Genomic DNA, 22,959 nt, shown 5'->3' on the forward strand with positions numbered 1-22,959 from the left:
CATGTACTAATGCTGCCTAAATATTGCCAAAGTCCATGGAACCTAGTCAGTGCCATTTATTCATGTAAAACCGTTACTAATCTCAGGAGTATCTGATATATGCAAAACTACTCAAGGTTTTCTTGTGCTATGTAAATGACACTTTCTGCCTTCTAAGTGGTCTTAAATGCTGCCACTGATGATGATTATTTTAAATGGTATTTGTTAAGCACTAACTCTGCGTGCCAGGAACTATACTAAGTGCTGTTGTAGATACCCGAATATCAGCTTGGGTGCAGTCCCTGTTCCAGAAAGGACTCACTGTCTTAATCCCTTTTTTACAGATGAGACAACTGAGGCGCAGAGAAGTTGTGACTTGTCCAAGGTTAAGATGTGGGTTCTATTTCTCCTGTTCAGCCACAACTTCCTGCCCGGAGGCTGGAGAGGCTAGTGAGTGGGTAGTTTGTGCCATTGTTGCAAGGCTGTCAGGAGTCATGAGCACCTTGTCCAAAGGGCTTTATTCTCCTTTGGCTTTGAGAGGAATGAGAGAAGAGAGTAAATCTGGGACTTGGCAGTGATCAAGGAGACTCACTGCAGCTTCACTTGGGGAAGCCTCACCCAGACCATGCCACTCATTCATAGGGCAGGAAAGTCCCCTTATTCAGCATCCTTCCCTTGCCTGCAGAATTGTTCTTCCACTGGGTTTAAGCTACACCAGTAGTTGTGGTGAAAGTGTTTATATTTATTCTTTATGTGTTTTTTCTTGCTCTTTGACTTCAAGCTCCTAAAAGGAGGACAGTACCACAGTGCCCTGTGTCTTCTCTGGAACACCCCTGTGAAAACGTAGGATGATTGAAACAGGTGATACTCTTGGCTGCAGGGTTGCCTTTTTTTTTTTGCCTCAGAGTAAGGAGAACCATTCTCAAATAATAATGATAATTATGGTACTTGTTAAGTGCTTACTTTGTGCCAGGCACACAGTGCTATGGTAGATACAAGATAATCAGGTTTTATATAGTCCCTTTCCCACTTGGGGCTCCCAGTCTAAGTAGAAGGGAGTAGGATTTAACCCCCATTTTACAGATGAAGGAACTGAGGCGCAGTGAAGTTAAGTGACCTGTCCAACGTCATTCAGCAGGTATGGGGTGGAGATGAGTTTAGACTATAGGTCCTCTGACTCCTGGGCCCGTTCTCTTTCCACTTAGACCATGCTGCTTCCTTTGAATGTCATGAAATGAGAGAGCCTGCCTAGGATAGTTGCTTTTAGATGTTCAGGTGATGCTGTTTAGAGTGAGAGTTTATCCCTAGGTCAGGTGAGGCTGTAGAGACTGATCTATGAACAGGGATTCTTTCCCCACTGTGCTCATGCCAAAATGTCAATAGCGTTGTACTTTGCTATGCATGGTTACTGTTATCAATTTTGCCTCCTGATATCAGTCTCCTGAAGCATCTGCTCTTAAAAATCCTCTCCTAGTCTTGTTTGCTGCTGCTGTTGATACTACTGTCTCCCTGCAGCCCTAAGCTATGGGAAAGCCTCTAACACAAGGAGGAAAGAATGTCAGCATATCCTAAAAATAGTTACAGAAAAATAGCAAGATTGTAGAGTTGATTGGAATCTAAAACTAGTTAAACTCCTGGAATTGTGAAGCAGTTTGATCAAGTAGATCTATAAATGATGTTTAAAAATAATTATATCAAAAGGTAGATATAAAGTTTGGTTCAAATACGTTGAAATATATACTACAAACATTTTCTTGTGTGCAGGCTTCTGGTAAGATGGAGTTGATCCTACCAAGTACAGGTTATGGAATCTGAAATATTTGTTAAACTTGTTTATGCTTCAGGCCCCTTGGTCGTCTTTGAGACTAACAATTTCGCATTAGGATGAATAATTTAGATTGATTTAAAAAATACATGTACCACTTATGTAGCTCCTAGATTGGTTTTGGAATGGGTCTTCAGGTTTAGAGTTGGTGATGAGAAATGGTGTGATTTTTTTTTTTTTAGTCTTCACAGCCACCCAAGAATTAGGTCAGAGGGGAAAGAGAGCTGTTCAGTTCTGCAGTGAAAATTCACAAATTTGTCATGGCTTGATTCACAGATGGGAGGGTCAGTGTTGTCATGAGCAAATGTAGAGTTGTCCCCGTATTATTTACCCGGCCACAATACAAAATAGTGGTCCAGTGCCTATCTAGCCCTTGGGCAGGTCTGGAAGGCGAGGGAGTTTTGTGGTTCTGTGGGTAAATTAGATGGTGGTAGGAACTCTGGGAGCTGTTTCTGCTCCTGCCCTAAACTTGTACAGAATTCACATAATTTGGGGTATAGGCCTGCTCAGGAGATAGTATAATTATTTTTATTACTACTACTACTGTTAAGCGCTGCAGTAGCTACAAGTTTATCAGGTTGGAGGTGGTCCTGTCTCATATGGAGCTCACAGTCTCGAAGGGACAACAGTTATTTAATCCCCATTTTAAAATGAGGAAAACAGAGGCACAGAGAAGTAAGGTGACTTGCCCAGGGAAACCCAGCTAGCAATTGGCAGAGTAAGGACTAGTCCTCTGAGTCCCAGGTTCCTGCTCTTTCCACTAGGCCAAGCTACTTCTCATGGGAGTGTGTAAAGTCGGGGGTAGTTTGGTGACAAATTGGTGCCTGTGCACTGGTGATACCCAGGTCATTGCTGTCTTTTCCCACTTCACCCAACCCAAGTTGGAATTGAGAAACCCTAGATGGAAATGGTGAGGCAGCAGGTCTTCCTCGTGGGATTGTTTCTCTGCCAACCATCCCACTCCCCACAGTGCTACATGCCACTTGTTGAAAAAACTCATTTCATGGCTCTGGCTGAAGCTGTGACTGCGAGGACCAGCTTGGTTCTCAGTGGGCCTGGAGGCCTTGGACCTGGCCTATTCCCTGTGGCTCTGGTGGGCCGGGGGCTACGGCTGGAATGAAGGCCAGCAACAGACATGAAGAGTGTATTAGATAAATGAAAAATGTCGCACTTGGGTGGTGGAGGTTTTGGATGGATGTAGGATGGGCTGGGACACATGGGAACTGCAGGTAAATGGGGAAAAGATATAACAGTCGTGGTGGGGGATGAAGTGGGGACTTTTAAAGATGTGAAGGGATGGTGGACTGGAAGAGCCCAGGGGACAGGAAGGGGGCCAGTTCACCTCATTACCAGCCGAGGATGTCAGAATGGAGATGACATGACTATTTTACTTCCAGTGTAGTGAAAATCGACTTCACTGTCTGTCACTAAACTCCCAGGTCTTCCTTCTCCTCAATAGGAGAGATTTTGATGCCCCTGCTTCGATTCTTCTTTGTTGTAGCTACTGTTTGGGTGGAGAACATTCAGTCTAATCTAGATGGGGATTCAGGCTCTCTGGCCACCTCAGCCAAGGTTTGAGTTTATATCCAAGGGAGGGCTTCCTGGTTTTAGGCCAGCAATCCCTCACCTACAGAAACAGCCCTCATAACCTATTTTGGTTTACAGGAAAACTTTGCCCTTACAAGAGAGCCCGGGGTTCTTTTCTAAAGTAGTTGGAATGCTTTGTTGCTAATGTTGTTTTGATGATGACTGAAGCATTAAAAAAAGGTCTTTATTTTCAATCTTTTCCTTGCCTCGTTTCCTAAATTTAATTTACTTAGATGTGCTCAGAAATACAAGAGTACTGCAGTAGTTTTTTTTTCTGCCTAATTAACTGTTCTTGAAAATCTTTTGGAAAAGTGGAAATATTTCTGTTCTTCTTTCCACCCCTCACTTTCCCACAGTTTTCTCCTTTTCAGACCAAGTTTTTTTGCTAACTTTTTTTAGTTGATGGAGTATGGGCTTAAAGTCAAACATACTATTATCTTAATGTTTTTTCTTAGTGGGAAGCAGCCCGGACACTGCAGCATCCTATCAATTAATGGTATTTATTGAGCGTTTACTATATGCAGAGCACTGTACTAAGTGCTTGGGAGAGTACCACACAACGGAATTAGCAGACATGTTCCCTGCCCATAACCTGCTTACAATCCAGACGGGCAAGTTTACCTAATGATTGTGATGAGGTTTGCCCCTTCTCTGACTGCTGTTTCTTTATTTAATCATTTTTTATGGTATTTGTTAAGTGTTTACTATGTGCCAGGAACTTTTCTAAGCTCTGGGGTAGATACAAAGTAATCAGTTGGACACACTCCGTGTTTTACATGGGGCTCAAAGTCTTAATCCAGGCTGTAAACTCATTGTGGCTAGGGATTGTGTTTACCAACTCTGTTGTGCTCTCCCAAGGGCTTTGTACAATGTTCTGCTCATAGTAAGTGCTCAATAAATACCACTGATTGATTAATCCCCATTTTGCAGATGATGTAACTGAGGCACAGAGAAGTTAAGTGATTGCCCAAGATCACACAGCAGACAAGTGGTGAAGGTGGGATTAGAACCCAGATCCTTCTAACCTCACGGGCCCATGCTCCATCCGCTAGGGTGGGCATGCTGCTTCTCAGGCCCTGCTGTTCTCCAGGGACTGTTACAGCCCATCAGAGTGTTTTTGTGTTTTTTCCCCTCTGCCTTCTCATTCCACTGAGGTGATGTCTTTCCAAATGGATATCAAGGCACCTCTCAAGTGATTAATTGGGCCTGCTTAAGGTCGTACTGAACACTTTCCATTCAGTGGAGTGCTTTAGTATCCTTTCCTCCTTTCCAGCAGATCAAATGACTTGGGACCCTGGGAAAGAGAAATTCTAGATCAGGAGATTTTCCTCCCTCTCCTTCTTCAGGGCCCTGATGAATGTGAGAGTATGCTGGAGGTTGGAAGGTGATGGGAAAGCATATTTGTGATCTCTTTGAAGGTAGGGATCTTGTCTACTGGCTCTTGTGAACACTCTCAAGCACTAATAAAGTGCTCCACATAATGAGTGCTCAATAAATACTATTGATTGATTGACTGTACCCCCGATGCTCCAAGACTCAGAGTTCTGGGGTAAGAGGAGGCAGCAAGCTGTGGATAGGTGGTAGTTCATGGAATCTCTCCACATTTTCAAAAACACCCAGTGTCCCCTGGCCGAGATGTGGTGGCAAAATCAGGGCCTTCTCCTCTCCTTCCTCCGTAACTTGTGGTTGCCTCTCCCTTTGAAGAATTCAGTTCTTTTGAGGCACAGATTGTCGTCTCAGATCATTGGGGAAGAAAAGTAAGGAAATTGAACACAGAGAGAGAAAACAAGCAGCTTGGCCTAGTGGCAAGAGGAACCTGTAAGTGTTTAACAAGTATCACTTAAATAACACAGCAATAATGATACCTATTGTTATTGTTGTTATTAGTCAAGGAAGGTGTTTTTTTTTTTAAAAAAAATCTCTGCAAGGTAAGTTAGAAGTTCTAAAGTTCCCTGCTGCCTTCATCTGTCCTTGTCTTCTCCTCAGTCATCTTCCCTCCATTTTGTGTAGTTCCTATGAAGACAGACAAGTGTACCTCAGAGAGAGTATGTGGTCTTCCATGTATGCTTATGGTTGCTTTTGGCTCATCCCTGGAATTGTGGCAATTAGAGATGGAGGAAAAGGTCTAAAAGATTCTCCATTTGAGCCTTGAGGCAGCACTGAAAGTCTGTTTCAGGGCAGCCCATTGTCTTTAGGAAATAAGAAAATGCCCACTTTGACCTGCAAGGATCCCCTTGGCAGGTCTCCCACTGCTTTCTCTCCTAGCCTCTGCCCTTCTTCATTCATTTATTCAATTGTATTTATTGAGTGCTAACTGTGTACAGAGCACTGTACTAAGTGCTTGGGAAGTACAAGTTGGCAACATATAGAGATGGTCCCTACCCAAAAATGGGCTCACGGTCTAGAAGGGGGAGGCAGACAAAAAAAATAAGTAGACAGGTGTCAAAACTGTCAGAATAAATAGAATTATAGCCATATGCACTTCATTATTGTACTTCCCAAGCACTTAGTATAGTGCTCTGCACACAGTAAGTGCTCAGTAAATACAATTGAATGAATGAATAAAATAGAGTAGTAAATATGTACAAGTAAAATAAAGTAGTAAATATGTACAAATATATATATATATATATATATATATGTGCTGTGGGTAGGGGAAGGAGGTAGGGCGGGGGGAGGCGATGGGGAAGGGAGGAGGAGAGGAAAAAGGGGGCTCAGTCTGGAAGGCCTCCTGGAGGAGGTGAGCTCTCAGTAGGGCTTTGAAGGGAGGAAGAGAGCTAGTTTGGCGGGCGTGTGGAGGGAGGGCATTCCAGGCCAGGGGAAGGATGTGGGCCAGGGGTTGACAGTGGGACAGGCGAGAACGAGGCACAGTGGGGAGTTTAGTGGCAGAGGAGCGGAGGGTGCGGGCTGGGCTGTAGAAGGAGAGAAGGGAGGTGAGGTAGGAGGGGGCCAGGTGATGGACAGCCTTGAAGCCGAGAGTGAGGAGTTTTTGCCTGATTCATAGGTTGACAGGCAACCACTGGAGATTTTTGAGGAGGGGAGCGACATGCCCAGAGCGTTTCTGTACAAAGATAATCCGGGCAGCAGATTGAAGTATAGACTGAAGTGGGGAGAGACAGGAGGATGGGAGATCAGAGAGGAGGCTGATGCAGTAATCAGTCGGGATAGAATAAGAGATTAAACCAGCAAGGTAGCGGTTTGGATGGAGAGGAAAGGGCGGATCTTGGTGATGTTGCGGAGGTGAGACTGGCAGGTTTTGGTGATGGATTGGATGTGTGGGTTGAATGTGAGAGCGGAGTCGACGATGATACCAAGGTTGCGGGCTTGTGAGACGGGAAGGATGGCAGTGCTGTCTACCGTGACGGGAAAGTTAGGGAGAGGACAGGGTTTGGAAGGGAAGATAAGGAGCTCAGTCTTAGACATGTTGAGTTTTATATGGCAGGCAGACATCCAGATGGAGATATCCTGAAGGCAGGAGGGGATACGACCCTAGAGGGAGGGAGAGAGAGCAGGGGCGGAGATGTAGATTTGGGTGTCATCAGCCTAGAGATGATAGTTGAAGCCGTGGGAGTGAATGAGTTCCCCAAGGGAGTAGATAGAGAACAGAAAGGGACCAAGAACTGACCCTTGAGGAACCCCTACAGTAAGGGGATGGGAGGGGGGGGGGAGGAGCCTGTGAAGGAGAGTGAGAATGAAGGGCCAGAGAGATAAGAAGAGAACGAGGAGAGGACCGAGTCTGTGAAGCCAAAGTTGGATAGCATGTTGAGGAGAAGGGGGTGATCCACAGTATTGAAGGCAGCTGAGAGGTCGAGGAGGTTTAGGATAGAGTAGGAGCCATTGGATTTGGCAAGCAGGAGGTCAGTGGTGACCTTTGAGAGGGCAGTTTAGGTGGAGTGTAGGGGACGGAAGCCAGATTGAAGGGGGTCTAGGAGAGAGTTGGAGTTGAGGAATTCGAGGTAGCGAATGTAGATGACTCGTTCTAGGAGTTTGGAAAGGGAGGGTAGGAGGGAGATAGGGTGATAACTAGAAGGGGCAGTGGGGTCGAGAGGATTTTTTTTTTAGGATGGGGGAGACGTGGCCATGTTTGAAGGCAGAGGGAAATGAACCAGTGGAGAGTGAGCGGTTAAAGATGGAAGTTAAGGAGGGGAGAAGGAAAGGGGTGAGAGTTTTTTTAAAATGAGAGGGAATGGGGTCCGAAGCACAGGTGGAAGGAGTGGCACTTGAGAGGAGGGAGGAGATCTCGTCTGAAGATACTGCTGGGAAGGATGGGAGAGTACCAGAGATGGTTGAGAGCAGGGGGTTGGAGAAGGGGGAGGGGTGACTTTGGGGAACTCAGACCTGATGGTGTTAATTTTACCAATGAAGTAGGAGGCCAGGTTGTTGGGAGTGAGGAATGGAGGAGGGGGGCCAGAGGAGGGAGTTAAATGTCCGGAACGGCTGATGGGGGTGAGGGGCATTGGTGTCAATAAGGGAGGAAGAATAGTTTTGCCTGGCAGAGAAGAGGGCAGAGTTAAGGCAGGAAAGGATAAACTTAAAATGAACAAGTTGGCTTGGTGTTTAGACTTTTGCCAGCAGTGTTCAGCAGCTCAAGCATAAGAGTGAAGGAGGTGGAGAGTGGCAGTGATCCAAGGTTGTGGGTTAGTGGTGCGAGAGTGGCAAAGGGAAAGGGGAGCAAGCAAGTTGAGTAGAGAGGATGGAGTGGAGAGCAGTAATCTTCTGCACCCCTGTGAGATTGACCTTGGCTGGAATAAACTTCTACATTGGCATCTAGCAATTTCCCAAGTCATTTATGCTTGAAATAACTGTTTAGGGGCCTTATTCAAGCAAAGCATTTCCCTTCACAGTTAATATGCAGCTAAATAATTGCTTGAATGTTGATAAACATGTTTTTGAGATTCAATCATTTGTTAATTTAGTTTTTATAATGCTATGGTCTTTTTAAAATGAACACCGTGCATTCTTTTCCATTTTGCTATTTTTTTCCCAGAATTGTCTGACAGCCCCATTGCTTCAGAAATTGCTCTCTACATAGGCTTTTCTTGAATCAGTCTGTACAGTCTGACAGAGACTGTGACATCTCCTTCTCTGAATGCAACAACTCACAGGAGGGAATAATTGCATCAATATTCTTAATCAGAACTTAATTCATTTAGTAGTGCTAAGTTTAACAATGTTAAAACTAATAGAGGAATCATAGAAGCACAAAATATGAACACAGCAGGTTGTTTTTATCAGAAATGTGCTTTATTCATCAAGCCCAGAAAGCACTAGTAATTCCATTGAGTGAATTTCTCATGGGAGACAAGAGATGATAAATTTAACTAGTTCACTTGAAAAGATTGCTTTTTTATCATAAGGTATTTTTTAAGCACTTGCTAAATTCCAGCCTGAACTCAAAGGTGAATTTCCCCTCCAATGGTGTCTTCTTGGACAGCTATTTATAAGACAAATATATATCCAAAGCCAAGTGCTATGCTAAACAATGAGATAGATCATCACTGTCCCTGTCCCAGATGGGGCTCATAGTATAATTATGGGGGAGAAGAGGTAGTTCCCATTTTACAGATGAGGAAGCTGAAGATTAAAGAAGTTAAAGCAACCCTTAAAGCAGACAAAGTGATGGAGCAGGGATTAGAATCCAGGTCCTCTGACTTCCAGTAAACTAATTACTAATCTTGGTAAAACAAGATTACTGATGCAGGGGGAAGAAAATTATGAAATTAATAAGGAATTAAAGATTAAACTCTTGCCCCAAAGCCCACAACATTCAGTTCAAGAGAAAATTTCAGCACCTTGCAGTTGTCACCACTCTTCAGTTGATCCAAAGATGTTTCATAAGACTCTGTTTCCTCACAATACATTGTTGGGAATGGTTCAGAACAGATAAATGGTTATTATTTCTGCTCTGTGAAAGTTTGTCTTTGTTACTACTGTGCTGGATAGTGATGTTCACGGATTTAAAAGTTACTCTAATTTAGATGGAGGGGGCAGGCATCACCTTATTGCTATCGATGACATTATTTATTATCACCGTATCCTGCCTAAACTGATTCTCTACCTCCTCCCCACCCTTCTTTTGCTTGAAAATCTTTTAAACCCAACCCAATAAATCCTCATGTCTTTTTCTAAATTACTTCCTTTGTAGTCATGCTGCTGTTTCTGATACGGGCCTATTGAGTTTGGGGAGACTTTAATTCTCCTGACAGTACAGAGCAGTTTGAAAGACTTGCCTAAAGCTAGAATCAGTGTCGAAATAATGAGAATGACATGTCCTTCCTCTCTTGGTTTCTTGGCGTTAACTTGTAATGAGGCATAGTCTCCCACTGCGTAAACCATGGATCAGAAGTCCCCGGTTACATACCAGAAGGTGTCTGGACATCAGGTTAGTCTTTGGCTGTGCTGCAGGGAAGTGCTGGAGAGTTAGGGGTCCCAAGTTCCAATCCTGGCTCCGCCATTTGCCTGTTGTGTGAGTTTGGACAAGTCACATCTCTGTTTTCTTATCCGTTAAATGGTGGCAAGATCCCTGTTCTCCCTCTTTCTTAGCATTGTGAGCCCCATGTGGGACACGGACTATTTCTTTATTGATTATGATGTCTGTACCCCACCTTTAGCACAGTGCTTGATACCCAGGAAGCACTTAACAGATAGCAGAACTATTGTTGCTATTCTTATCAGAGTTGCGAAATGGAGCTACTGTGCTTAATTCTGGATTGGTGTTGACACGTCAATACTCAGCATCACTTCTAGGTTGGAGTGGGTACCCTATGGTCTTGTGTTGCTAATTTGGATCCTCACTTGGATCCCTCTGCTCTCTCCTATGATGCCCAGCAGCCTCCTGGGAGGGAAGAAGGAAGTGTTTCTAGAGCTGGCCAACCCTGGGCCTAATTTCCCCTGCAATTTCCGTAGTTGCAGCAGCAGTTTTCTGAATGCTAAAACGAATTCCTGGAAGTAAATTAGACATCTTTTGAAGCTGCCCTAACTCCTTTAAGCCACTGGGATTATAGGCTAAAGTTCTAATGCAACTTCCAAAGGCGGCTAATTAATTCCTGGAACTCCATTTCCCAGACTGGCCTAAATTTATCTTCTCTGTGTACATTCATTATCTTAGCCTTTGAATGTTTATGGGGAAATGCTAAGGCTCATCCTCTCTTTTTTTCCCCCCTTTGAATTCATGTATGTGTATTGTGGTCCTTGTATTTGAAGATGAAGTTACTGGTTTTGTTTCTTTCAACATTTCTGAGAGGAATTTAAGACTCTGACAAGTGATCTACAGCTTTCCTGTTTTGCATTTCAGGACTGGAAAGGACCTTGAGTCATCAATTAATGGTATTTAATAAGCACTTACTTTGTGCAGAGCACTGTGCTAATTGTAGGCCAGTACTCTGAGCATAGTAAGCAGTCATTAAATACCATTGGTTGATTAAGCTTAACCCTAATGAGGGTTCCTGCCTTCAGTCAAGAGACAGTGTAATCCATTTAGGGCTAAATGGCTGTGTCTTCATTTTTTTACACATTTCTAATAATATATGATAATTATGGTATTTAAGCACTTCTGTGCCAAACATTATATAAGCACTGGGGTAGATAAAAGTTAAGTAGGTGGGATACAGTCCCTGTCCCATATGGGGATCACATTCTAAGTAGGAGGGAAAACAGGTATCGATTCCCCATTTTTTATGTTTCTCCCAGGTAAGCCACAGGCCTCCTCATTTGAATGTTGGTGAAGCCACCGGGTTTAGAAACCTCTCGGTAGTTCACTCCAAAGGATGGTGGTCCGGGTACAATTATCTTTAAAACTTCATCAGGCTCGTCAACCAGTGAGGCCCTGCGTTTTCCTGCCTGGACTTTGCCACTCAACCTCTATGCACTCTGGGGTGATCCCTCAGCTGTTGTTACTCCCTAGAATCAGCATCTGCCTCCCCGGATTGTGTGAACTCCTTCATCAGTTAATTAATCTTCATAGCGTGTCTTCTGCCTGCTGCCACTCCAAAGAAAAGTTATCTTTGAAGGTTCAGGAAATATGTGAAGATGGAAAACGATCACACTTTTCCTCCAAACGTTTTTTGGCTTCCCTGTAGGACAAAATGCCGGACTTGGTGGACTACTCATTCATTCATTCATTCGGTCATATTTATTGAGTGGTTGCTGTGTGCTTGGGAGAGTGCAGTACAGCAATAAACAGACACATTCCCTGTCCACAATGAGCTTCCAGGCTCGAAGTGGAGAGACAGACATCAATACAGATAAAGTACAGATATGTACATAAGTGCTGTGGGGCTGGAAGCGGGGAAGAGCAAAAGCAGCAGATCAGGAGGGTGCAGAAGGGAGTGGGAGATGAGGAAAGGTGGGGCTTAGTCTGGGAAGGCCTCTTGGAGATGTGCCGTCAATAAGACTTTGAAAGGTGGGGAGAGTAATTGTCAGATTTGAGGAGGGAGGATGTTCCAGGCCAGCGGGAGGACGTGGGCTAGGGGTCGTTGGTGAGAGAGGCAAGATCGAAGCAAATTGAGAAGGTTAGCATTAAAGCGAAATGTGTGGGCTGGGTTGTAGAAGGAGAGAAGCAAAGTGAGATGGGAGGGGGCAAGGTGGTGGAGTGCTTAGTCTCATCCAGTGTGACATTGCTTGTGTTCTTTTGATCTGATTGGGTCTTGGAAAAAGTCCTTGCTAATCCTTATGGCAGGTTCCCTATCCTTTATTTAATTGGCATATGCACTGTCCTGTGCCCCAGTAAAGGATTTTAGTGCTGGGAAATAGTTCCACTAGGCAAGGAATAATTTATTAACTAATCGCAGGCCCCAGTGCCCAGTTTTGCAAGGTGACTGTGACACTTCTGTTTCACAGAGGTGCTCCAGAAAGTCCCACTATTATCCTGGGCAGTACCCGGAGGGGGTAGGGCTCCCATGGGGGCACCAGGATAGCACCTTGTCACTCAGGCACTGCAGACTTCAAGAGGGTAGTAGTAGTCGCATTGTAGCCACGGCTCTTCTGGGATCTGGGAATGAGTCATGTCCACGTCTCCTGTACTGCCTCTTTTCCCCCTCATTTGGACTCCGGAGCCATTTTTAGTTGCAGATCATTGAGCTAGGCTAATGTGCTTGCTTTTTGTCTGGGAAAAAACCCTCAAGGGGAAATGAAATGATGTTTCTATCTCACTTCCATTCAGCAATTAGGTTCAAGGTAAACTGTACTTTTTCAAACACTCAGCACTTGACTGTACTCACAGAATAAAAGATAGGTCAGTGGTTTTGCAGTATCTTGTGGGGCAAATTCTTTTATAATTCTTGACAAGAAGTCAGTATTGAAAACACTTCTCACTGTAAAATGTCCATAATTCTCCTGCTCCAAATACCACACTTAAATGTTTTCTTTCTGGCAATCTCTGCAGATGATTTTAAGACACAAGAGGCTTAACTGGTCCTTGTGTTATTTTTCCTCAATCTTCTGTTTTGGTTATGTTCTTCTAAAGTTAGCCATTTTTAGTGCTTCTCCCAGGTAGGCCTCAGGCCTCCTCATTTAAATATTGGTGAAGCCACCCATTCTAGAAACCTCTGATGTTTTCAGTTGAGACTCTTAGAAATTAGAGAGAAAGCTGAAATAAAAATACCTCTTTTGAATGATTTAAAAGAACTGGGATTGTGAAAAAGGCCCTACAAATTCTTAATGGCAAAACATTTATATAGCATTCATAGCATTCCTATTATAATCTTTTATGATATTTGTTAAGCATTTACTCTGTAAAGCACTGTTCTAAGTGCTGGGGTTGATTCAGGTTAATCGAGGTGGACACAGTCCTGTCCCATATGGGGCTCTCAGTGTAAGGAGGGAGAACAGGCATTTAATCCCTTATTTTACAGTTGAGGAAACAGACATAGAGAAGTTAAATAATAATAATAATAATGATGGCATTTATTAAGCACTTACTATGTGCAAAGCACTGTTCTAAGCGCTGGGGAGGTTACAAGGTGATCAGGTTGTCCCACAGGGGCTCACAGTCTTAATCCCCATTTTACAGATGAGGTAACTGAAGCACAGAGAAGTTAAGTGACTTGCCCAAAGTCACACAGCTGACAATTGGTGGAGCTGGGATTTGAAACCATGACATCTGACTCCAAAGCCCCTGCTCTTTCCACTGAGCCATGCTGCTTCTCAACGTGCTTTGCTTCTCAAATCACTTGCCCAAGATCGCACATCAGGCATTTGGCAGAGTTGGCATTAGAACCCAGGTTCTCTTTCCACAAGGCCATTCTGCTTTTCAATGGCCCAATCTTTTACTTAACAGAAGGCTTAGAATTCCATTGATATGATATGACCGTCCTTTGGTAGGGGGATGCTGAGTAGAGGTAATTATGCTTTTAGTGTAATACACTGGTATGCCAACATTGCTTAATGCCTTATAAAATCAATGCACAGAACTTTGAGTTCACTTTACCTCTTTTTTGCCTAACATCTAAGGTGCCGGATAAGTTTGACGAGCACAGTCTGGCCAAATGTTAGTATTTTGGACTAAATTTAATTTCTTCCTGCCAAAGCTTTAGACTTCTTTTCAGTGATAAAAACCAGGGGAAATTGTCTTGCATTTACAAAATCTCATCCAGGTGTATCTGTTACAATGTTCACTTAGTAAGTAATGTCTGTTAGAGTATTAGGATTTTAAACCCTTGGGCTCTTTATTGAAGTTTAAAAAAAGTCACAAAATATAAGTGGTATAATTAGACTCTGGACTTGACTTACAGGCGTTTTAGAATTATGAAAATGATTTAAATAGCGTTTGCTTCTTTGGGAAACATGCTAAGTTTGTCAGGGATGAAACTTAGCAGTTATGAGGCTTTCTGTCTACATGGCAAATTTAGAAAGTTATATCTGTGGCTGAAATAAATTTGTAGTGGTTATATCTAGAGATTGCTCAAATAGGTAATTAGCCATTTCACACTATGCCTTACATTGCCTTTCTCTCTGCTTTGTTAATCAAAAAATGATGCTGGTTTTAAGATTAGAGCTCAGAGCCATAGTATCAGTGAAGGAAATCTGTCATTTTTCCAGTCATTGCTCTGTTCATGAAAGTGACTTTCGTTGCCCAACATAACTATTTTTGTTCGTCGACTGTTTCCAGTTTTGAACCTGGCTTCTTAAAGTTCAGAATTTTCACGGTAGAAGATGTTCCACCCAAATAGGAATCTGTGGTTTGCATCGGCCATCATCCCTGCTTCTTCCTCTTTTCTAACTGGGCTTTTTCTCCAGGAGCCACATCCTGCAGTCTTTGCTTGCCTGATTGGCCCAGTGGTTTAAGGTTTGCTCCTCGACACAGACTCTCTCAATCCTGTTCCCTGTTCGTGGTCTTCTTCCTCTCCCTTTCTTCTTGCTTTGGCTTACGGTCCCACGCTGACCCCGGCTTGGCTTTCCCAGTCTTTGCCATTTGGAACCCATTTGAGACAACCAGAGCATTTGAAGGTGCAACCTTCTAGATTTATAGAGGCATAGTTTAAATAAATGCATATTTTAAAATAAGGGTAAATATTCTTAGAAATTTCAAAATTATTTGTGAATATTAGTGAGCTTGATTCTTGTGAATTTGGGAGGGATAGGGAAAATTCAGTTCTGGTGGATTGAATTGGTAAAATGCACGCAAACCTAACATTTTTCACTCACACAACCCCATGGATGTAGTCTTTGATGCCTTTCAGAATTGGAGGAAATAATTTCTGATGCTCATTGGTGATGGCAGGGATGTGGGAGTTTGATTTTTAGTGTTTGATCTAACTTTTATTTCTGGAATCATTTTTGGGGTTAAATCTTCTTAAAAAAAGGCCTTTGTTTATTCCGGATTTCTTCTGTGTGAGCCCTTGCCAGTGTGTATTATGTATTTCATCCCAGGCTTCTAAACCAGTTTAATACAGATGAAGCAGACTTTCACTTTAATGTAACATTCCTGGGCATTTTGAGTTGTTCCTTATAGATTCTGAGCTCATGACAAATTCAAGGCTCCACCCCCTCAGGAAAAAAGATGGGGCTCTGGGTGTGGGGGGCAGAAGAGAATGATTGAAGTCTGAAAAGGGAGATAGAATTGCTGTTCATCAACCTACAGCACCCATTAAAGCTTGAAGGTGGTAGGTTCAAAATGGAATTAGGTTCTTCATCCAGCGGGTGGTAAGCAAATGGAATTTGTTACTCCAGGAAGTTGTGCAGGCAGAAGATATCTGTCGGTTCAGAGGGGTTTGGATAAATTCAGGGATGAGAGGTCCAGAAAGTTAGGAGTGTTAGATGGAATATCCCTTAACATTAGTGTGGGTGTCAAGGAGGGCAGCTGTCATATGGTTCCTCCTTCATCCTGTTGCTGCTGTCAGAGACTGAGTCCCGGAAATTCTGGATCTACTGGACCATTCGCTTGATGCAGTAATACCATTTCTTATATTGCTAAGGGAGATGATTTGTGTATTGTTTTTAGGTGAAGAAATGAAGGAAATGGTACAGGCATAACCCCTGAATGTAATGTGATTTATTTTAATCCTCTTGCTGAGATGTGAGGTGGAATCACATTCACCCCACACCACTTTAAACCCAGGGCTAAAGAAATGCAGTCACTGATGAGAGGAAAGAGTGAGTTAAAAGCAGATTGGAAATGTGAGTTCAGTAGAGCCTTCTTTCAAAGCAGATAGGAGCAACACACCTGAAAACAGCTACATGAGATCATGCCGGGCCAATTTCACCATTAGGAAACTTCAAGGTCTCAGTTGTCTTTTACTTGTTTTAAAGACAGAAGTTTTCCATTTGAAAAGTCATGGCAGTGAAACAGTGGCAATTTTGGTTCTGCAAGTTGGGAAAGTCTGGATTTAAAAGTGGCTTTTAATTGTCTCTGATATTATAATTGCTCTGTATGGAACAGTTCAAGAATAGGCCATTTTCTCCAGGAACGATGAACTATCCCAAGGTATGGGCAAGCCTTACTACTCTTTACGTTCTTCCTGGAAAGGATTCCCACAGTCCAGTTTATTTGAGTATCATGAGAGAGTTGGTTCCCACTGTTTCCTCTGCCTCTCTCCCTTGAGGTCTAGGTCCAAAAGCATTGAGCCCAAATGACAATCTCAAATATCTCCTGTGTGTATGAGGGTAAATCCAGGGGCCATTTGTGTGAGTGACTTTTGTAGTACTGGCATATTTAACTCCTTAGTATAGGTTGTGTGTGGTAGAATAAATAACTCGGGCAAGTTCTATTGTTTATTGTATTTTGGGTTACAATTGCTTGTGATGAAAAGAGCACAGGGAAGGAATTTGAAAACTTGAGTTGTGATCCCAAGACTTCAAACTTTCTTACAAGGTAGGCTTGATCAAGTTCCTTCATTCATTTGTGTTTCCAAATTCCCATCTCTAGCTTGGGAGAAATGAATCTTAGGAAGGAGGAAAGACGGTGGCATATGGGGAACGTTAATAAGGCATGTTAGAACCTGCTGATGGATTAAGCATGTATGCACTTCTTCCTTCCCAACTCCTTTTAGATTTAGAACTTCCTGTGGGTAAAGAACTGTGTCTGAAATAATATCATTTTACCTTTTCCCAGCATTTAGTGCAGTGCTTTGCACAAAGTAAGCACCAACATAGTAATAATACTGAGAGGTGCATGAACTTCCACCTTCCAGGGAAATTGTGATATAGTTATGATATCTGTTAAGCTCTTACTCTTGGCCAAGCACTGTATTAAGCGCTGGAGTAGATACAAGTTCATTAGGTCCCACTTGGAGGTCACAGTCTAAGTAGGAGGGATTGCAGGTATTGAATCCCCATTTTGCAGACGAGGGAACTGAGGCATAGAGAAACAAAGTGACTTGCCCAAGGTCCCACAGCAGAAAAGTAGCAAGTCGGTATTAGAACCCAGGTCCTTCTGACTCCCAGGCCTGTGTGCTAAACACTGGGCCAAGCTTTATTGTTTAGTTTACTCTTGTGTATTAAATGACAACCAGCTGGGGTTTCCCCTCTCCACCAAGTTCATTCATTCAGTTGTACTTATTGAGCACTTACTGTGTGCAGAGCACATACTAAGTGCTTGGGAGAGTCCAGTACAAAAACAGACACATTCACTGCCCACAGCAATCTCACAGACACCAACCAATATGAATAAATAAATTACAGATATGTACATATGTGCTGTACACAGTCCCAGCGTACACTTGGGAAGTAGCTAGGATTTGGTTCAGCAGGCTCAGATCTCCCTGTTATAAGTAGATGTTGCTGTAGAGGCTTCCTACTGGGTAAGGAAGGGAAAAGAACCTCCTTCAGCTGCTCCCTTTCCTCTTGTTGAACTCAATTCATGTATCTCCCATATATGCTGGAAGTGTAGACTTGCAAGTTTCACTTGCGATCCTGGCAAAATAGTAGACCCTATAATCAAGTTTAGTATCAGTAGGCACGTACGCAGACACAAGCTGTTGTCAAAATAAACATGGTTTCTTTGAAGCAAAATGATGCCTTTTCCGCTGAGTTGACAGAACACACATTTAGATTTTCCAAAGGCGTCCGACAAGTTTCCACACCCAGAGCTTTTTTTAAAAAATAAACTTTTTTATCATGGACAGAAAACTGGTTAAGAGATAGGAAACAAAGGGTGGGGAGGAAAGGCCACTTTTCAGGTTGGAGAAGTATAAATAGTGGCACTCCCAGGATCTGTGCTCTGTCCGGTTTTGTTTAACATCTTTATAAATCATCTGCAAGAGGGAGTGTGTGGTGAAATCTCAAAGTTGGTAGAAAGCATTAAGAGTTTCTAAATGATGAAATGCCATGCAGATGGGGATAAGATGCAGGTGGCTCTCATAAGCTGAGTAAATGGAATGATAAATGGTAGATGAGCTTCAAGCACATGCACAGTAAGCCAGCTAGGAAAAAATAACCCAAGCTATAGGATGATAGGTCACCTCTTAAAAAAGAGATCTTGGAGTCCTTGTTGACTTCCCCTAAATCATCAGTGCAATGTGCAGTGGCAGATAGAAAGGTAAACAAAATCTCAGGGTCACCAGGAAAGTCATAGAAAGGAAAACAAATAATATAGTTTGCTGCTATTTGAAGGCATAACACATTTGTGTAATACTGCATGCAGTTCTGATGACTACATTTTAGGAAAGATATTTTAGAGCTGGTGAGGGGCAATATTGGATTGTCTTCCTTTTATGTCTCCTTGTTTTTGCCATTTAGTGTACAACTTCCTAGAGGACAGGGATCATGCCATTTTTTTATGTATACCCGTCAAACACTCAGTTGAAGACTCAAAACACCATAGACACTTGAATGAGAAGCAGCAAGGCCTAGTGGTTACAACAACGGCCTGGAAGTCAGAAAGACCTGGGTTCTAATCCTGGCTCCGCCACTTGCCTGCTATGTGATATTGGGAAAGTCACTGAACATCTCTGTTCCTGTTACCTCAACTGTTAAATGGGGATTAAGATTCGGAGCCCTATGTGGGACAGGGACTGTGTCTGATTGATTAACTTGTATCTAACTCAGTACTTAGTTCAGTGTCTGCTTTATAGTAAGCATTTAACAAATACCATAAAAAATGCTACCTTTGAGGATAAATTCATAACAAAACATATTACTTCACAGAATGGGTGATAATACAACTATGGAATTTGCTGCCATGGGTAGTTTAAGCAAGCTGAAAATATCTATAGATTCAGAAAACCCAATAAATTCACGGTTGACCTGAACAGTGAAGGAAGCAAGTGGAAATGTTAGAGATATTAGATGGTACCTAAGGAATCATTAGGAGGAGTGAAAGGAAGGCAGCAGTGCTGAAAGTAAACATAGATTACTAACCTGTGAGTACCAGCCAGTCCCTGAAGAAGAGACCCGGCCACTGACCCAGGGCCTTGGGGGGAATTAAATGGGGGAGGCGGACTGCAGTTGCTAGGGACCAAAAAGGCTGCAGTTGGTTAGTACTGGAGGTAGGGCTAAGGTGGCTTCCCCACCCACCCCCCTATTACTCCTTCTGACACACACTTTCCTCTGCTGCATCCTGTTGACTCTATTGGAGACAGAATTGTGTCCACCTGGACCCAGTAATGACACAATAATGATCTTTCTTATGTTAATTAATTCATTCAATCAATTGTATTTATTGAGCGCTTACTGTGTGCAGAGCACTGTACTAAATGCTTGGGAAGTACAAATCGGCAACATATCTTCCATGGTTGTCACTCAAAGTTTGTAGGATCCATCTGCTGCCCAAAGCCCCGTTCCCAGTTGTGAAGCTGCATCTGGATTTGCCAGCCACATAATTTTAATTTTTAGTATGTGCTGGGGAACTAATGAGTGCACTTTGGAGAATTGTTGTTATAACCCACTCTTTGGCTCTATCCTAAACAGGTCCTTTTTCATAATCATCATCCTCATTAATAGTATTTATGTACGGATCGCTGTGGCAGGCACTTGGGGGGATATACAAAAAAATGTGAAAGATGTGATGCCTGCCCTGAAGGAGTTTATTGGGAAAGGTGAGCAGAATAAATGGGTAAATATATAGTAACAGGGAGTGCCAGTGGATATCAGCAATAAGTACACGTGAAATTTGGAGGATTTGGGCATCATGATCCAGGGTTTGATATGGGCTCAGTGCCTGGAGCAGTGCTGTGGTGGCTGAGTGTAAAGGAGTGGACAGTCCCATTCTGCCCCTCATAAAACCATTGGCACCCTAGGGTCTTTGCCCATGTTTCCCCTCTTGCCCTCTCTCCTGCTCATTGGAGTTGTGCTTAGTGTCCTAAATTAAAAAGCTCTCAACTTCCTAGAAGTGAAATGCTAATTCAGCACAAGGAATGAATTTCAGTAGCTCCTTTGTAACAAACCAAAAGAGTTAAGTTTTAATAATTCCAAAAGGTGCATAAATGTAGTATACTTGAATTTAATGCTAGAGTTCCCCAGTTTCTCCCTTCAGTCCTTGTCTTAAAGGTGATATTTAAGTGCTTATTCTATTCCAAGCACTGTATTAAGCTTTGGGAGTGATAGAGTGCAGTCAGATCAGAAACAGTCCCTGTCCCACATGGGGCTCATAGTCTAAAGGAGAGAGAGAACAGATATTTAATGTTCAATTGACAGATGAGCAAACCTGTTCCCAGATAAGTTGTGTTTTTCCCAAGGTCACACAGCAGGCAACTGGTGAAAACACATTAGGACTCAGGACTCCTGACTCCCAGTCTTGTGGTCTTAAACTTTTGATTTGCCAAGAACATGGGATGTTGTGGTTTTGTTTAGTTCCTTTACATTATTTTTAGCTGGAAATCCAGTTGGTCCATTCCCAAGAAACAGGACTGACCATTTGGCATAGTTGATTCTACTTTTTGAAGCTGGGAATGACATGCTTTCTGGGCCACGCTTTTGGCCGGAATCAACGGGAATCCTATTTCTGCAGTGTTGGGAAACCTGTCTATAGTTACCAGCTTATGGCAACAGTTATAAAATTGCCTCAGGGGAGGAAGGGAGCTGTCTGTCAGTCCATGACCTGATAGGGGGAGAAGCCTGAAATTCTGCCTCTCTAGCCCCAGTGGCCATATCCCTTTTGTTATATTTATTGTTATCCTTGGCTTCTGTATTGCCCTTGTATGTTTGTTTCATCCTTCCTTATGTTGCTTGTCCATTCCTCATTCCTCTTTTATTTTTGTATCGTAGACCCGTTGTGGGGCTTGAGACCATGTTTAATTTTTCACTCATGTATTCTTTTCATTGCTAAATACCAGGTAGTTAACAAAATAAGCATTTAATAAATACCGTTACTATTATTACTTCTACTACTCCCCGATTTGCTTAAAAAAACCCCAAGCTCTGACGTTACCGTTCAGAAGATTGAAAGTACAGTGAATTTGAACTGCCCTCCTTGGTACTGAAGAATAAACAAAAAGATAAAATGTTTAGCCCTATCAGCCATCTGCCTTTTGAAAGTACTAAATTCTCCATTTGGAATAAACAAAAGACGTTTTAGGTTATTTATAGTTATTTACACTATCCATTCCTAGCTGTCAAGGTGGAAGGTAGTTTGACGTTGCAGTTTCTATCCAGTTATCTTTAATCAGATTAGCAACACCTGTCACAAATATTTCAAACAACCAGTCATAATGTAGAAGTTCTCTAAAGTTTGACTGAATTATTTATTTTGTCATAATGAAATGTCTGTGTTTTATTGGGTTTTCTTTGAAAGACTTGATTTGGCCACAAGTCTGGAAGATAAAAGATTGGTGATTGTCTTTCAGAGATGCCAGTCTGCTTTTCTTCAAGGCTCTGCATTTTTCACAAGCTGTGTTTAGCATTTTAAAGTCAAGGAGGGAGAGTTGATATATTTTTACTTGAGTATGTGTTGTGTATGAAAAAACTTATCTTTCTTAATTTTGCCTTTTACTGGAAAACAGACTCCAGAGATCAGATTTGAGTACTTTGAAGAGGTATTTTTAGCTCCCTTTTGACATAGGTTTGGCATGTGAAATCCAGATTTTATAAAAATTCAGTGCAGCCTTAATATTTGAGCATTTTAAAGCCAATTAAGTTTGACAGCATAGGGTCTGATTTTCATAAAAAAATGTTAAATGATATTTTGTGGGTCTGCTTTTATTCCTGACATAGGCACAGATTCTGTTCTAGAAGGTTTAGGGCCGTGGGCCATCTTAAAAAGAGATAGGATGTTGATCACTGATGTGAAAGCTACAGCGATCAAACTTTCTCCTCTTCACCCTCTGTATCCACTGAACCCCTTGGCATTGGTGGCAGATAAAAGCAGAATGGAGCAGTGTAGCTCTCTATTATGTAGTATCTAGAGAGCTATTGGGAGACTGCTGGTGCTAATTTCTGCTTAGTGAATTTCATATGACAAAAGGGAACTGGTGCAAATAGAAGAGGAGGATTCCCTTGGTGTTCTAGCTCCAGTCAATATGCAAAACACTTTAGCTGCTCCATCTCTTTAGTATAAGTGCAGTGTAAGTTCTCAGAGTAAATCACTACTGTCATTCAAGTTAAGATATGGTAAGTTATTTTGCCCTTATTTTTAAGACAGATTTCTTTTGGGATTTAGAGTTCAATGCTTCCCCCAGCATTGACAAACTTTATATTAGAAATAACTTGTCAAAATCTGCAACTCAGTAATGCCATTTAGTGGAGCCCTACCAGTCATAATCAATCAGTGGTATTTATTGAGTATGGTATGCAGAGCATTGTATTAAGTGCTTGTAGAGTACTATACAGTAGAGTTGGTAGATGTGTTCCCTGCCCACAAGGAGCCCACAGACACCCATCTATATCTATTTCTGAGATGATATTGATGTTACATCACATTATTTTTTCAGTATCAACTATATTTGAGTGCTTACTATGTGCAGAGTACCGTACGGGGCACTTGGAATGTACAGATGGGATCGTAACAAAGTGCCTAATATGCTGTAAAGAAATGAGAAAATAGATATGAATAGCGGGCAGAAATGAATTCTGTGTAAGCTGATAAGTGCATGAGTGGTGAGGTATATTTGAGGGGAAAGCTGGGGTTGATTAGGAAATTTCTCCAGGAGCAGATGACTTTCTGGGGGACTTTGAAAGAAGGGTGGAATGAGGTTTGG

At 42.4% G+C, this 22,959-nt stretch overlaps 1 protein-coding gene across 1 annotated transcript in view; it reads left to right on the top strand.

Annotated features, from left to right (window-relative positions):
• Nucleotides 1-22,959, top strand: part of GPC3 (glypican 3) — a 432,499-nt gene that overhangs the window by 41,787 nt on the left and 367,753 nt on the right. The window lies entirely within an intron of this gene.

This window comes from Tachyglossus aculeatus, chromosome 6, assembly GCF_015852505.1.
Source record: "Tachyglossus aculeatus isolate mTacAcu1 chromosome 6, mTacAcu1.pri, whole genome shotgun sequence".
Lineage (NCBI taxonomy): Eukaryota > Metazoa > Chordata > Mammalia > Monotremata > Tachyglossidae > Tachyglossus > Tachyglossus aculeatus.